This window comes from Schistocerca piceifrons, chromosome 3, assembly GCF_021461385.2.
Source record: "Schistocerca piceifrons isolate TAMUIC-IGC-003096 chromosome 3, iqSchPice1.1, whole genome shotgun sequence".
NCBI classification, from domain to species: domain Eukaryota; kingdom Metazoa; phylum Arthropoda; class Insecta; order Orthoptera; family Acrididae; genus Schistocerca; species Schistocerca piceifrons.
In genome coordinates, this window is record NC_060140.1 from 908,295,476 (window position 1) to 908,311,029 (window position 15,554).

Here is a 15,554-nt window from a genome sequence, read left to right on the forward strand (position 1 = left end):
AAGTAGATTAGGTATTTTTTGAGAAATGTTTCCTATGTAAGGTATGATGCCCGCACGTTTGATTGTACTATTGGTTCCTTGTAAAGAGTTAGTAATGCCTTTCTTTTCTTGTAATCTGTTTTTGCAGTTTGTCATTGAGCTGGGAAGGCATCAGCTACCGCTATTTGCTTATTGGTGGCTAATCCTTTCTCTCTGGTCTCTATGTTTATTGGAATTTTGTTTGCTCTAAGTACCGTCGCTTGTGAAACCATAGTGAAGTAATATCTATGAAGGATGTTTTGGTTACAAAAACAAACGGTGCAAGTGATGATTTGCTCTGTGTTGTATTCTGTGTAATGGAGGGGGAACAATACTCGTAAGTAGACATACAAAAATACCATATCTAACAATAGCATATAAAAACATTGAGTCCAACTTTATAATTCAGTATAACATCAGGAAGGCAATTACAGTACAAGTGGGGCAGAAAATCGCACACTCAAGTGTCATGAAAAATATTTATGTAGAAAGATACACTTGAAAACGGAATAAATTCTCAAAACGTGTTTTGCTAAGCATGAAAAAAATAACTGGTACAGTTTTCATTATTTAAATCATCAATGACACTGTAACAGGCTTTCCAAAACATCGACTATGTTGAACGAAATTAAGTTAGGTACCCATTTATACACTGTCAATGTAGACGTAATATCTGACGAGTCTCGGATTATTTGAATTAGTCTTATGCATCCTTCACAAAATACTCGTGGCAATATTAAGTCTATACCGCATTCGGAATATAAGTGTTTGGCAGTATTTGGCGTAATTTTGATCAGTGCCCACCCCATTTCTCGTCAGCAAAGTAGAACAATAGAATATAAAAGTTCCTTGAGATTAAGTCGTCTATCTAGTAATTCAGCACTGAATTCCAAGCAACTAAAATGTAGCGCATGAACAATCATAAGCACAAGAGAAAGGACAAAACCACGTTCAAACTCTAGAGAGCTAAAAACATAGCCCAGAGCCAACGAAATTCTAAAGTCACAACGATTTATTACAAAGCTTCACGTTAATTAAATAGCCAACGATTGCAAATTGGAGTTACTAACTAAGAGTGTCTTTCAATAACCATACCAACGTTTAAGATAGTTTAGTAAAGCCTGAATCACTAACAGAAAACTTCAAAACTCCTTCGACAAAACATATACAGTAGCAATGAAACCCCTGTCTTTCAAGAGCAATCGGCACATCCAGTCATAAAGATAACACATCATCGCCTGAAGCTAATAGACGTTAGTGCTGTTGGGCACAGGGTGAAACCCACAACAACAACTAAAGCAAGGGCAATGAACAAAGTTTTTATAGTCTTCCAGATGCTCACCTTTATTATGAAGAAGTGGAGTTCGCCTTCATTCAGCCTCATAGAATAACTTTCCACCAGCCAAATGCCTTGCAATGTGACACCAACTAAAGAATCGTAGCATCCACCGTAAATCACATGACCACAACAATATGCTGCATGCATCTTATTGTTGACACTCGCAAATAATGCGATAGTTATAAACTTCTGAAGAAAGGCACAAAGTGCGTGAAACCGGTTAAAAAATTAAATGTTGCTGAATATGGATGAAACGTTGAACTTTCACGAGCCAAGCGATGCCGCCGCCAGGGCAGTTACAACGGCCGAATCAACTCACTGCAACGTGTCTCTTCCTTCATATCGGGCGTCATTTCCATATACAAGCCCGTGCACGACGGGTTAGTAACACTTTACGCTGACAAGGTGCCCTTCCGCTAATATAGCTGGGGGCGCAAGATCAGGTGAATAAGGTGGGTGCGGAATGACTTCCCAACTCCTATGAAATGTGTTTTGTCGTAGCAGAATGCGGCTGTGCGTTATTGTAATGTTGCGTCACTTCGGGCGGTCTTCCTGGTCCTTGTTCTTGGACTGCGTCTCAATACGTCTCAGTTGTTGACAAATGTTTGCAGTGATGGTTGCACCTCGGGGCAGGATTCGTATTATACCAACTGATTCAGGGATTAGTGAACATAGGGTTGTCGTTGCGAGACTGAATATTGTAATCCCCAATTCCCTGAAAAATAAGCGAAAAATATACCTATTCAAAAAATCAGATAAAAATTCACTTGACGCCTTCCTCAGAGACAATCTCCACTCATTCCAAATTAGTAGTATAAGTGTAGACCAAATGTGGCTTAAATTCAAAGAAATAGTATCGGCAGCAATTGAGATTTATACCAAGTAAATTAACAAACGACTGAGCTGATCCTCTTTTGTACACAAAACGAGTTTGAACACTGTTCCAGAAACAACGAAACAAATATGCCAAATTTAAACAGTCAAAATTCCCAAAATTGGCGATCTTTTACAGAAGCTCGAAATTTAGCACGGACTTCAATGCGAGATGCCTATAACAGTTTCCACAACGAAACGTTGTCTCGAAACCTGGCAGAAAATCCAAAGAGATTCTGGTCGTATTTGAAGTATGTTAGCGGCAAGAAACAATCAATGCCTTCTTTGGGCGATAGCAATGGAGATACTATCGAAGACAGTGCTGCCAAAGCAGAGTTACTAAACACAGCCTTCTGAAATACCTTCACAAAAGAAGAAGTAAATATTCCAGAATTCGAATCAAGAACAGCTGCCAACATAAGTAGAAGTAAATATTCTCGGAGTAGCGAAGCAACTTAAATCACTTAATAAAAGCAAGTCTTCTGATCCAGACGATATACCAATTAGGTTCCTTTCGAAGTATGCTGATGCATTATATCCATACTTAATCATATACAACCGTTCGCTCGAGGAAGATCCGTACCCAAAGACTGGAAAGTTGCTCAGGTTACACCAATAGTCAAGAAAGGTAGTATGAGTAATCCACTAAATTACAGGCCCATATCGTTAACGTCGATATGTAGCAGCATTTTAGAGCATATATTGTGTTCGAACATTATGAATTACCTCGAAGAAAACTGTCTATCGACACACAGTCAACATGGGTTTAGAAAACATTGTTTCTGTGAAACACAACTAACTCTTTATTCACATGAAGTGCTGAGTGCTATTGACAAGGGATTTCAGATCGATTCCGTATTTCTGGATTTCCGGAAGGCTTCTGACACTGTACCACACAAGCGGCTCGTGATGAAATTGCGTGCTTATGGAATATCGTCTCAATTATGTGACTGGATTCGTGATTTCCTGTCAGAGAGGTCGCAATTCGTAGTAATTGACGGAAAGTCGTCGAGTAAAACAGTAGTGATTTTTTATGTTCCCCAAGGTAGTGTTATAGGCCCTTTGCTGTTCCTTATCTATATAAGCGATTTGGGGGAAAATCTGAGCAGCAGTCTTAGGCTGTTTGGAGACGACGATGTCGTTTATCGACTAAGAAAGTCATAAGAAGATAAAAACAAACTGCAAAACGAATTAGAAAGAATATCTGAATGGTGCGAAAAGTGGCAGTTGACCCTGAACAACGAAAAGTGTGAGGTCATCCACATGAGTGCTAAAAGGAACTCGTTAAACTTCGGTTACACAATAAATCAGTCTAATTTAAAAGCCGTAAATTGCACTAAATACTTAGGTATTACAATTACGAACAACTTAAATTGGAAGGAACATATAAAAAAATGTGGAAGGCTAGCCAAAGACTGCGTTTTATTGGCAGGACACTTAGAAAATGTAACAGATTTACTAAGGAGACTGCCTACACTACGCTTGTCCGTCCTCTTTTAGAATACTGCTGCGCGGTATGGGATCCTTACCAGATAGGACTGACGGAGTACATCGAAAAAGTTCAAAGAAAGGCAGCACGTTTTGTATTATCGCGAAATATGGGAAAGAATGTCACAGAAATGATACAGGATTTGGGATGGAAATCGTTCAAAGAAAGGCGTTTTTCGTTGCGACGGAATCTTCTCACGAAGTTCCAATCACCAACATTCTCCTCCGAATGCGAAATTATTTTGTTGACACCGACCTACGTAGGGAGGAACGATCACCACGATAAAATAAGGGAAGTCAGAGCTCGTACGGAAAGATATAGGTGTTCATTCTTTCCGCGCGCTAGACGAGATTGGAATAATAGAGAATTGTGAATGTGGTTCTATGAACCCTCTGCCAGACACTTAAATGTGATTTGCAGAGTATCCATGTAGATGTAGAACTTTTTAGGAGGAGTCGCTGTTTTGTTTAAACAACCATTCCTTTCTTTTCCTTACGTTAACATAAAGACACCATTTCTCGTCACCATTAGTGATACAGGATTGGAATGGTCAGTGTTGTTCACGAGCTAACTGAAGACGAGCAAGCAAATATGCACATATGGCCCTCAGCTGATTTTTGTGATTTTGGCTTAGAGTAGACTGTACCCAAACACTCGATTTTTGAACGTTCTTCATTGCATGCAAATGTCGCATGATGGTTGAATGACCGCAGTTCATCACGTTTGCCAGTTCTCGAGTACAAGGGCGTGGATCATTTCAACAAAGCCCGAAGGTCTGCCTGAACATGGAGAATCATTAATATCCAAACGATCCTCCTTAAAACGAGAAAACCATTTTCTTCTCGTGCTCTGTTCATCAGCATTATGCCCATAAACGACGCAAATGTTTCTGGCTTCCTCGGCTGTTGTAACCCTTCAGCTGAACCCATATAGAAGAATATGCCAGATGCGTTTCACTGGAAACTCCGTTTTCTAGTGTCCGCAGCTCCACTCACTATCTCCAAATGAGAAAATGACAATATGTACACAAATCAAAAACTTATTCACCAACCTAATATACACTGATCAGTCAGAACACCATGGCCACCTACCTAGCAGCTGGTATGTTCACTTTTGGCACGGATAACAGCGGCGACGTGTGGTGGAGTGAAAGTAATGGAAAGTAATGAGGCCTTGATATGCCGCTGGGGGGAGCTGGCACCAAACCTGCACACACAAGTCACCCAATACTCGTAAATATCGGCTAGTGTGTTGGGGGAGAGGGGTGATGACCTCTGATGACACGTTCAATTACATCCCAGATGTGTCCGGTCGGGTTTAGATCTGGAGAGTTGGGGGTGCGCGGGGGCGGCAGTACATCAACTGGAACTCACTACTGTGTTCCTCGAAGCATTCCATCATATTCCTGGCCTTGTGACTAGGCGCACTATCTTGTTGAAAAATGCCACTTGTGTCGGGGAACATGATCGTTACAGAGGGTTGTATGTCGTCTGCCACCAGTGTACAGTACTCCTCGACCGTCCTGCACAATCAAGTCTTCATACACTAATCAGCCAATACATTATGAGAAGGATATAAACCCTTCAAGGCCATAGCAGCACAATGTCCATTGGAGCCGTGGATGCCCATGTGGATGTTCTCCAGAAAATAATGGACCCTCTGCCAGCTTGTCTCCTTCCCAGGGTACAGGTGTCAAGAGTTGTACCCTTGGAAGGCGGCAGGTTCACGCTCTCCTATCGGCGTGATGAAGGTGTCGGCATTCATCAGACCATGGAACGCTCTCCCACTGCGCCAACGCCCAGTGCCGAAGGTAACGAGTTTATTTCAGTCGTAGTTGCCGAGGACGTGGTGTTAACACTGACATACTGCGGAGGTCTATCTTTAAGAGTGTTCGGTGCACTGTGTGTTCAGACTAACTTGTACTCTGCCCAGCATTAAAATGTGATGTTACTTCTGCCACAGTTCGCTGCCTGTCCTGTTTTACCAGTCTGCCCAATCTACGACGTCCGACGTCTGCAATGACGGGTGGCCACCGACCACCACGGCGTCTGGACGTGGTTTCATCTTTCTTTCGCCACGTGTTGGAATAACTCACAGTAGCACTCCTTGAACACCCAACAAGTCGTGCAGTTTGCGAAATCCTCATGACGAGCTCTGGTCCATCACAGTCTGCGCTGGTTCAAACTGAGATAGATCGCGCGCCTTCCCCATTCTACATAAGCTCAGCATGCTCATTCGTACTACATGTACCGTGCGTGTGTCTGACTAGCAGTCATTCCTCGCCAGGTGATGCTGCTATGGCCTGGACGGGTTTATATCGATAATAGATAAGTGGTCGTAATATACTGGCTGATCAGTATATGGGGACTTGATAGAAAACTTTACATTTCAAATATCTTTGCACTAACTAGGACAATAGTTCGTACTGAAGTTACTAATGGCTGGTAACCACACATTGCAACTATCTCGCAAGTAGCTACTTTAATCGAATGTGTCCATTGGAAAATTTTTGCTTCTGCTGACGAACAGTTTCACCCGTTCAATTTTCGCTATTAATTGTGACATAATGATCCAATATGTACAATACAGAGTGAGCACGAAGAAGGACAAACATAATTACAAAATTACCAGTACTAAAACAGTAATTACAATGACAGTTACGAAGTTTGTAATACAGCAATAAGAAATAGCGCAGTAGGCAGTACAGTTGAAGAGGAATGGACATCTCTAAAAAGGGCCATCACAGAAGTTGGGAAGGAAAACATAAGTACAAAGAAGGTAGCTGCGAAGAAACCATGGGTAACAGAAGAAATACTTCAGTTGATTGATGATAGGAGGAAGTACAAACATGTTCCGGGAAAATCAGGAATACAGAAATACAAGTCTCTGAGGAATGAAATAAATAGGAAGTGCAGGGAACCTTTGGTGACATTAAAAGCAACGGTGGTAACATTAAGAGTGCAACGGGAATTCCACTGTTAAATGCAGAGGAGAGAGCAGATAGGTGGAAAGAATACATTGAAAGCCTCTATGAGGGTGAAGATTTGTCTGATGTGTTAGAAGAAGAAACAGGAGTCGATTTAGAAGAGATAGGGGATCCAGTATTAGAATCGGAATTTAAAAGAGCTTTGGAGGACTTACGGTCAAATAAGGCAAAAGGGATAGATAACATTCCATCAGAATTTCTAAAACCATTGGGGGAAGTGGCAACACGTTGGTGTGTAGAATATATGAGTCTGGCGACGTACCAACTGACTTTCGGAAAAGCATCATCCACACAATTCCGAAGACGGCAAGAGCTGACAAGTGCGAGAATTATCGCACAATCAGCTTAACAGCTCATGCATCGAAGCTGCTTACAAGAATAATACACTACAGACGAATGGAAAAGAAAATTGAGAATGCGCTAGGTGAAGATCAGTTTGGCTTTAGGAAAAGTAAAGGGACGAGAGAGGCAATTCTGACGTTACGGCTAATAATGGAAGCAAGGCTAAAGAAAAATCAAGACACTTTCATAGGATTTGTCGACCTGGAAAAAGCGTTCGACAATATAAAATGGTGCAAGCTGTTCGAGATTCTGAAAAATGTTGGGGTAAGCTATAGGGAGAGACGGGTCATATACAATATGTACAACAACCAAGAGGGAATAATAAGAGTGGACGATCAAGAACGAAGTGCTCGTATTAAGAAGGGTGTAAGACAAGGCTGTAGCCTTTCGCCCCTACTCTTCAATCTGTACATCGAGGAAGCAATGATGGAAATAAAAGAAAGGTTCAGGAGTGGAATTAAAATACAAGGTGAAAGGATGTCAATGATACGATTCGCTGATGACATTGCTATCCTGAGTGAAAGTGAAGAAGAATTAAATGATCTGCTGAACGGAATGAACAGTCTAATGAGTACACAGTATGGTTTGAGAGTAAATCGGAGGACGAAGGTAATGAGAAGTAGTAGAAATGAGAACAGCGAGAAACTTAACATCAGGATTGATGGTCACGAAGTCAATGAAGTTAAGGAATTCTGATACCTATGCAGTAAAATAACCAATGACGGACGGAGCAAGGAGGACATCAAAAGCAGACTCGCTATGGCAAAAAAGGCATTTCTGGCCAAGAGAAGTCTACTAATATCAAATACCGGACTTAATTTGAGGAAGACATTTCTGAGGATGTATGTCTGGAGTACAGCATTGTATGGTAGTGAAACATGGACTGTGGGAAAACCGGAACAGAAGAGAATCGAAGCATTTGAGATGTGGTGCTATAGACGAATGTTGAAAATTAGGTGGACTGATAAGGTAAGAAATGAGGTTCTACGCAGAATCAGAGAGGAAAGGAATATGTGGAAAACACTGATAAGGAGGACAAGATGATAGGACATCTGCTAAGACATGAGGGAATGACTTCCATGGTACTAGAGGGAGCTGTAGAGGGCAAAAACTGTAGAGGAAGACAGAGATTGGAATACATCAAGCAAATAATTGAAGACGTAGGTTGCAAGTGCTACTCTGAGATGAAGAGATTAGCACAGGAAAGGAATTCGTGGCGGGCCGCATCAGACCAGTCAGTAGACTGATGACAAAAAAAAAAAAAAATGTCGTCTTAGGAGCATTCGCAAAGCTATGTCATAACCGTCAACTTCGAACCAAGGGACATCGGCTTCGAATGAAGTAACATCAGCACTGAAAACACGCACGCTTCAGAACGATAGTGAAAGGAACGAGAGTCGAAACAGGAAAAACAAGTAGCCTCTTTCAAATATGCACTTCAGATATTAACCATGCGTGGACCCGACCCCTCAGTGGTCTAATAAAGACTTGATGCGAGTGATGGTAAAATATCCTGTCAAATTACATTCCATAAAATGACAGGTACTAAGAATCACAAACATAATGAGTAGTGATGTATGTAAACCTGAACATGAGATTACCCATTACGTCAACATCATACTCAAACGAAAAGGAATACAGAGAAAGAGTTGGAGCTGGCCCCTAAAGACACATTGTCAAACGATATTACTTACTTTTCATCCGATAGACAGAGGAATCACCTAAAACGTGTACCGCCAATACTGCAAAAATGGAAAGTGCTGCTGATGCGCGGTTTTCGCAGAATGGATTGATAGTCATGGGCTCGTAATTGTAATAATGCTTATACATACACTGTTTCAAATGGAGAAAGGCTATTGATATGATATCGTATTTTGAAGTTTCCTTTCCGAGACTTGTTCGCATCATTCAACCTGCTTACTTGTTAGGTACGATGTTATTAGGCTTACTTACAGTTTGCTTGTGTGTTCCTTGAGTACACTGCTACTTGTTAGTCAGTGTGTGACAGTCCAAGCAGTAGGTCGTTAGTGGGTAATGGAAAATGACGACATGCTCATGGCATGTAGAGAGTGTAGGAAAATGCAGTTCGTTCTTGTACAGTGTATGCGGCAAGACATCCCAATAAACGTCAACCATCTCGGCAAGTATTTATCAACCTTTTCAACATCTGGACAACGTAACAGAAGGGAACAAGTGACGACAGAGGAGGAAAAAATTAATGTTCTTGCTGTTGTTGCAGTTTGATCCGCTTGTTACCTCCCGCGCAATCGCACGAGGAAGTGGCATGAGTCAGGCAAGTGCCCTATACATTCTCCACAGACACAGATTCCATCCCTATCTCATCTCTCTCCATCAAGAGCTGCATGGAGATGATTACGAGAATAGTGTCAACTTTTGTACGTGGCCATCAGGATACTCCAGATGTATCATGTATCTTGTTTAGTGATGAAGCCACATTTATCAATCATGGCCAAGTAAACCAACGAAACACGCACTATTGGTCTATTGACAGTCCCCATTGGCTTCCTCAAGTGGAACGCCAGCGTCCACATAGTGTAAACGTGTGGTGTGGGATTGTGAACAATCAGCTCTAGGCCCGTTTCTCATGTACGGATCACTGAACGCGCTTTCTAACGCTGCTCTCTAACAGACCATCTTCCTCGGATGCTTAGGAGACGTTCCTGTGCAGACGAGGAGGAACCTGTGGTACCAACACGATGGCTGTCCAGCCCATAATGCACAAGGCACTGCAGCATGTCTCCACGAATTGTTTCCAAATCGTTGGATTGGACGCAGAAGACCTGTACCTTGGACAGCCCGTTTCCAGGATTTGACGCCTGTAGACTTTTTTCTGTGGGGAAAGCTGAAAGTCTTTGTGTTCAAGAACGTAGCAGCTGCACCCAAAGCAACGACGTTACTGCAGTCTGCTCGGATATCTCCGCAGAAATGCTAGCACATGTACAGCAATCGTTCCATACCAGAGTGGAAGCGTGTATTGCCGCTGCCGGTGTGATTTGATTACAACCTATGATGGTCAGTTGTCTCGTTACTGGTCAGAATCCGTACAAGTAGTGTATACACTTATGCTGATCTTTATATACACTTGTGTTGCTCTTTACTGTGTGCTACCACAGATATTGTACAAGTGGCAGTGTGGGAGCTTTTCAAAATACGACACCTAGTAAATGACTCGCACTATAATCCTGCAACAAACACCAATGACATTCTAATTTACCCAACGTTTAGTTTGATAATGTCAATAGACATTGCTCCGTTTAAAACAGTGTATTTTTGCACAAAAAGTACACTTTCTAAGAATTACTACAATCTGTTTGCTGGCTAACAATACGAACTGCTGACTACCAATCCATTCTGTGAAAACCGCACATCAATAGCACTTTCCATTTCGTCAACATTTGCAGTTCGAGTTTTAGGTGATTCATCCTGTGTATATATGCAGTCAGGCCAAAAAAGTCTACGCCGCCTACGACAAGGCCTACAGTGCCCTTAATCCTTAACTGTCAGACCTTATTCTACCCTCTTACTGTTTTTTAGCATAAAAAAAGAAGATAAATGTGGCGATGTATATTCATATGAAACGTGTACGTTGTCCTTAGAAACAAGGCCCTAAAAGGGGTACAATTTTTATTGAAGAACACTTTTGTGGTATTTACTTAAACTGTTGGTTCTTGGTTATTGCTGGAAAGGATGCGTTACACGCCACGGAATGACGTGGCTGTTTATTTTGCACTAATTCGATGAAATCGTGTTTACATCTTGTGAACTGAAAACACAATATTGAGTTATTTTCTCTATTAAATGAAATCAACGACAACTACTCGTTTGTCGCAAGGTTATGCGTATCTATGAGTTGTTTACATCTCCCTGGTTGCTGCCAGCTGCCATTCTCCAACGGATGAGAAAGGCGGCTCAAACGCAAACTTACTTAAATGATGAATCAGTGATCATGATGTGCTTGTTTCCATGAGTCATTGGAGCGATTGTTGTGAGGGCACCCAGTATCTACAATTTAGGGATTTTGATTAGAGTAAGAGGAAAATAATGAGAAGTAGCAGAAATGAGAACAGCTATAAACTTAACATCATAACTGATGGTCACGAAGTAGATGCAGTAAACGAATTCTGTTACGTAGACAGAAAAATAACCAATGACGGGCGGAGCAAGGAAGACATCAGGAGCAGACTAACACTGGCAAAAGAGTAATCCTGGCCAAGAGAAGTCTATTAGTATCAAACATAGGCCTTGATTTGAGGAAGGAATTTATGATAATGTATGTTTGGAGCACAGCATTGTATGGTAGTGAAACATGGACTGTGGGAAAACAGGAACAGAAGAGAATCGAAGCATTTGAGGTGTGATATTACAGACAAATGTTGAAAGTTAGGTGGACTGATAAGGTCAGGAATGAGGAGGTTCTGCGCAGAACCGGAGAGAAAGGGAATATGAGGAAAAACACTGACGAAAGAGAAGGGACAGGATGACAGGACATCTGTTGAGACATCAGGGACTGACTTCCATGGTACTAGAGGGAGCTGTAGAGGGCAAAATCTGTAGAGGAAGACAGACATTGGAATATTTCCACCAAGTGCTACTCTGAGATGAAGAGTCTGTCACAGGAGGGAAATAAGTGGCAAAAATAAAAAAAAAATTAAAAACAAATAAAAACTGAAAACATTATGTAAAAAGAATGGAGATTTTATGGAGGTGGACCTAATGAAGATGACATGGTTTATTTGTTTAATCATTTGGCATTTACGAAGGTATTCTTCATAGAATGTGTTAACTAAAATATTCTTGATACTCTCTACTGAGTTACAATAATCCTTACATGTGTTCTTAAAACAGTGTACGATAATACAAACATTCTTTAGCCACTCTATGGCTGAGTCGGAAAGTCTGTGTATGGGCTTCAGATCAACCTCATAACCAGGTGCTTCGTTCACAAGTGAATGGTCCATTGATTGAATTTCCGCGTATTCACATTCAGGACTGTTGGACGGGCCCCCTTTTGTTCGTTAATTGCTTACATCCGCCAAACCTCATCCTGCCGCGGTGCAAACCTGTCCACAATTTCCTCGAGGGGTTGTACCTATGGATCATTTTGTCTGGATCGTTCACCAAGCTTTGGTTCGTGTGAAAAGATGGATAGTATTTTAAGGAAGCAAGTGCAGGTTAACTAGAATTTTAATCGGGGAAGGAACATGTAGCGTAGATAACTGCTGTTAGGATAGGGAGGTTTCAAGGATGACTTCATGGGTTGAGAGGGAAGTTCATCAAAATTACCCTGAAACACTGTGCGTAGTTTTGTAGGTGGATACAAGGTGGACTGTGCCGGTATAGGGGCGGAAGTAGGCAAAGGTCTTTGAGGCTGCGGGATACAATGGGATGTAGAGTTTCAAGTTTATGGGAGTTGTAGGACAGGTGAAGGTATTCCAATTCTTTGAGAAGTCGTGGGAATTTTATGAGCTGACATAGTGTGCAGGTGGGAGAAGGTAACCGGTTGCGGAAAGAAAGGCGACGAGGCGACGTGTGTGTTGATTCTTGCATCGATACTAGACGGGGGTTAATTTTTTATGTCCCGTAACGTTATCGACCATGACACCAGATGTCACCATTCACATTTCGTTACCAGACAACAGAACCTGTAACGGACACTTTACCAGAATGCGTACATTCAAGTTCGACATTGTCTTCAGGATATCCTATCACGACTGTCAGCTCGTAAGTAAGACGTTTCAACAGACAATGAACTACCCTGCCATCACTGTGAAGAACTTAGGAATTTTGCACTTTTAAGGCTTTCGACATCGTAATTATATATACATGGATTTCTGAACTTCCAATTAGGCCTCTGTCCAATCTACATTAATTTCATCCCCATTGATCCATTCATTTCAGTCAAATTTTTTCATTCTATCGCTGTATTATATTAACATGCATAATACCTTTGTAAAATGATGTGTCGATGAGTAAACAACGTACTAAACAACCGTCAACTACAGGAACACCATTAAGATACAGTTGAAATCTCCTGCAGATTTGTTATGGGGACCACAGCAGCGTTTGCCTGAAGGGTCTTGGTGAAATACGGATGGACAGTGGGTATACTTGCAGTATCTTAATCACTGCTTCACCTTCCTTGAGGCGTATTCGAATGAAGCTGTCAGGTAAAAATAAACAGAACTAAATTCAGTGAGAGTTACTCCATGTGTGCAGAGCGTTACCACTCAGTAGTTGTGTACTGAACTGACGAACAGCCGCTCCCATTGCTAAAAGGTCTTTATTTTGCTCCACTACCAGTTTCCAGTTTTATTACGAAGTTATTTTGCTGAAACAGACATCGAAAAAGTAGTCAAATGTTGTACATAATGATATAATGAATATTTAGATGCCGTACATAACAGTAATGTAAGACTTTCGACACAGAAAAGTTATTTACAAAGGAACAATATAAGTACAGTTAAGAGACAAGTAAAATGCAGCTATCGTTGTGTTGTGGTGAAGCGAAGTCAAATGATTTGCCAAGTTAATTTTGCGTAGATTTAATAGTGACGCGTCTAATAATATCTTAGGACAAATGGACCTTTCGTAATTATAAAAAGTATACATGTGGTACATTAAAAGCATGGTGTCCTTCAGCATTGAAAGGAGATATATTTTCACATTTTAGGAATTTGAAATTGCATGCTTTATCAGTGAAAAGCTACAGATAGTTTTGTTGATTTAATAAAATTCTAAAATAGTTGCAATCGACGGCGCGACCATGTCAAGTATAAAGTAACGTCCTCTAGCGTGAGCGGACAAAAGCAAGAACACAACAACTGTAGAACTAGCAACCTTTAGTTTTCTATGGTAAAGCGCTAAATTTAAAATTTCAGACAAGTAAAAATACAATTCCTTGAAATTCTAAAGCATGCCAACACTTCTAATAGACAAAAATTTGCAATTTTATTATCATGAGACCCACATCATCCCAGCATTTTATGAAAACAATAAAGTTTAATTTACCCGACTCTTTCTGTCGTAAGCATTAGACTTTGTTGCTAAACAGCGCAATGTAAAGTATATTTTTCTTTCGTTTTTTTCTGTACTTATGGCTACTGTTCATGTGGAAGCTTTACGTTTATTTCATGTTGAAACTCTTACAAGCCTATTGTGTGAAGTATTTAATGGTTCAGCAACATAGCAATAAAGTTTACAAGACAACGACTTTGAAAATACGCTGTTGCAAGTTTTTATATACCCACAGCAATTAACTATCTATGTCGTTATGTAACACCCCAACGATCCCTTAAAGTCAATTAAGGCAGAATATCATAATATAAAGTAGGGAAGAGTTATCTTGGCAAATACGACATCATTGCCGATAAGCTAACACCAAGAAGTTTTGATAACAACAACATTATACATCACTGAGAGTTTTTGTTATGAAAAGAAAAGGAAGAAACCTCAGATTTAATTAATGGACAAATATCCAAGTGATAATTGCAATTAACATCTTGAAAGCTAAGTCCAAGGTGATGTTGGTCAGAGATAACTTCTATGTGGAAGAGTGTTGTAAGCGCAACGAAGAAATTCAATGCGCCTAGAATACTCTTTCACAGAAGTCGCTTGCTGGCTCTCGTCCTGTAAAGACGTGCGAGAACAATTCTTGTCTTAGTTATTGAGAGTAAGGAACGCGACGAAATTGTTTTGCGTTCAGAAGTGTTTCTTGCGTGATGTGATTCACGAACTTCGGAAACTGATTTTCTAAGGAGAGACAGGAACTGATAGACGCGTTTAACCGTGCATAACGGGTTAATTGAACTTCATTGACAAAACTAGTGAATATTGGACTTGACTTTCAAATAGTTCGAACTAAAAGAAGAGTGGATAGTATATCAAAGGACTACACTCAATTAGTTCCGAGTAGGACACAATTACACGACTTCACGAAGATAATACAATTACGCTGAAGAGTCAAGTTGTCGTAATTGTCAAGAAACTTAATTTTAATAGAACTGACTTTACCAGCCAACTGCGTGTGCGTGTGGTGCGAAAGTTATAAAGTATTTAGTGACCAAGGAACAATAAACTGTTCGTTCCAAGTGAAATATCAAGCGTGGACTACATTATTAAGTGAGTAAAAATTTCTCGGTGTACATGCCGCGTCAAATCAGAATAAATCTCCGAGCTTTCGACCACTACCTCCATGGTCGTCGTCAGGGCTAAAACTGACTGTCGTGAACTAGCGAGGTTCCCACTTTTATATGTAAAGGACGGCTTCTTATTGGCTGGAATACGTCAGCGATATGGCGCGTAGCGAAGTGGTGCCCTCTACTTCCATAGATGTACGAGTAGTTGCTATCCCACGTTGCTTGCAGCGCCATCCCTTAAATCAGGAGGTAAAGTGCGAGAAGTTTTTCTCTGCGATTTTTCTTTATCCAGTGCGCTCTTCCAAGTGTTGCTAAGTGCATAGCCGTTGTCTCTATTAAAGTTATTATCGC